Source organism: Belonocnema kinseyi, chromosome 6, assembly GCF_010883055.1.
Source record: "Belonocnema kinseyi isolate 2016_QV_RU_SX_M_011 chromosome 6, B_treatae_v1, whole genome shotgun sequence".
NCBI classification, from domain to species: domain Eukaryota; kingdom Metazoa; phylum Arthropoda; class Insecta; order Hymenoptera; family Cynipidae; genus Belonocnema; species Belonocnema kinseyi.
The window spans coordinates 120,517,531-120,520,264 of NC_046662.1; positions in this window are offsets into that span (position 1 = coordinate 120,517,531).

Sequence of the window (2,734 nt, forward strand, 5' to 3'; positions counted from 1 at the left end):
TAAGTGTGTGATAACGGGTCCGGAGTTCGCGCGCGAACTTTCGAACCTTGGCGGTAAAATTCCTGCCAGCTGTGATGTAGTCAATCACACACTGAATGCGGGCCGTAAAGCATCGCTCTTTCTCTACTGGATGCCTGCCCACGGTTGGTCTTAGTGTCCCCTCTCTTTCTTTGTTGCCGGCTTGTTCTAGCTGTGGTAGAGTATCATGTATTGGTTTTAAAAAATTGCAAGAACAATAACCAATTATTGTCGGATAATAAATTATAATAGTGAGGAATCATTTATCTTCAGAAAAATACTGTTCATTTTTAAGAAAGTGCTTTTTACTTAATATTTTTTCATAATAACCTTAAAAATTTTTAACTTCTTCAAACTTACTGGTTAACATTACTGAATAGTTTTTTCCGATGACTTCATGTAATTTTGGATCAATGTGAGTAATGCAAAAAAATGGCATATTTGAAAACTGTTCCGCGGTATGCTGCCGCATAACGCCTGAGTGCGAGCGCGAGGACTCCCTCTACAACCGGCTCCTTAACTCACTGAATTTCAATTTGTCCATTTTCTTATTAGACATTTTTCATAGTAAAAAAGTCAAGCTTTCTTTTGAGACTATTTAAAAAAAAATCGTAGTTGCCTAAATTGCGAAAAAAATTAAATAAACAATTGATTTATTGAAAAAATTGTTAAAACCATTTTTTTTTGTTATAAATAATAAAATAGGATGAAAGCGTGTAAAAAGCACTTTCCAAAACCCTCATAAAAATTTCAAATCGCGTAATTAGAAAGGAAGTTACAGGCGTTTGAAACTACCCCTGCAGGCATTTGGGTTGAAAATTCAACCCCCCCTCACTTGGGGTAATCCTGGTCTATAAGTTTGAGGATTAACTACTGTTGGGTAGGCGAACATATTCCCAGAATTTAGAGACAATCGAAAAACATGACTTTTTGAGTTGGGGCAGTTGAGGAATAATGCCCCATAGGTCAGTATAGGAGTCACCTATAGGAAATGAAACAGCTTCCTGCATATGATACTAGATAGAATCCTTTTAGTGACCTATATAGGACAGGTGATAAACCGGAAGTGTTGCACAGTAGTATCCTATAGTAGATACAGCTGCACAGTAGTAATTTTTGACTATGCGATTGCCTAGTACTGGGAACCTGTATAGGTTCTTATATGGAATCTAACTTAGGAATAAGGACCCCATACCCTTACCATAGAATCATTTAGGATTCTATAAAGGATCCTATGCAGGAAGCTGTTTAATTTCCCATAGGTGGCACCTATACTGACCTATATAGGTAACCCTATATAGGATCCTGTATAGGTCACTTATAAAATTCTTATATAGAATCCTATTAGGGACCTTTACAGGCACCTTTATAGGTATTTGCAGTAGGGAAGCACCTCATCTTTATGGCTTCGTGGTCACTGAAACCAATTCCAATGCTGGTATAACTTCAGCTATTCACAGTTGGTCCCTAACCTATGAAAATACCCTGATTTTCTCAGATTATACGTTGGACTAGCATACTGTACTTCTCTGCATTTTATAGGGTTGAGACTGTCATTATGCTGAGTACACAATGCCCGCATTAGTTTTTTTTGGTTATTTTATTTCATTTTTTTCCTCTCATTCAGTAGTATGCAGGCTTTCTACCACCTAAATATTTGTATAGATTTAATTTTTTACCTGTTACTAAAAATGAGTGTGCATTGTCTCTCAGTAATATGAAAAGGAGTATTCCTCGTTACGTTTTGGTGTTCCTGAAAAGGGCCGCTGAGTGTTAATTAATGCACTCACTCACGATTCTCCTCTTAACCGGGGGTTTCCTTGGTAGTCAAATAGATGTATCTCTGACGACGTAATAGCCAGGTTTCTAGGTCCCTCATGCTTTTCGAGACCTCTCGTTGGTTATGTGGAAGTGGGAAGAACGTCCTCTTGCCCTTGCTCTGAATGACTAACTGCCAGGTGTTCTTCTGTTCATTCATCCCTCTTCCACCTGAATCCCCAATTGTGCGTGAATGCTTTCAGCTGAAAAATTTTTTGGTGGTAGCAGTGATCCACCTCAGGTAGGACGTTCGGCTAAATTACTTCTTTTGGTGTAATATTGTGCTGGTTGTAGAAATTCTTATTTGGGTGAGTTTCGTCTGCTATTAGTAGTTTAGTTCCACAAGCGGCCATCCGAACCCAATGTCGGAAGTAATCCCGCTGATGCCGGTAAAGTCGTTGTCGGTCGTGCTCCCTAATTATTTCTAGTTCTTCTAGACTCCTTCGAGTTGCCGGATTAGCTCCATTCGCAATCGGTCCCACGGGTTCGAATAATAGAACGCACCCGGGATCCAACGTCAGCGCGAGAAATCGGTCGTATGCTGGATTAAATGGGATTAAAGTCCACCTGCCGCGTCCTGCCGACGAATTGGTTCTGGTCGTCCCCAGAACTTCCGTTTCCGCTGTCTCTTTTAGAAATTAAGTCCCATTCAATGAGGTCCCCAAGCACTGCTCGCTTAAACGACCTGCAAGCTCTCTTTAAAAGGCACCGAATGTTCCGTCCGAATGTGGTAATCACCCACTGGGCACTGTTTGTTAGACGACCCGCAAGGTAGTTACCAGTCCGCTGAAGATGAATGTTACGTCTGATAATAATTATATGCGAGTGCGCGCAAGGTCTCCCACTCTACTGACCGAACGGTCTCTCCCACCCTGCGCGAAAATCGAGGAGCGGGATG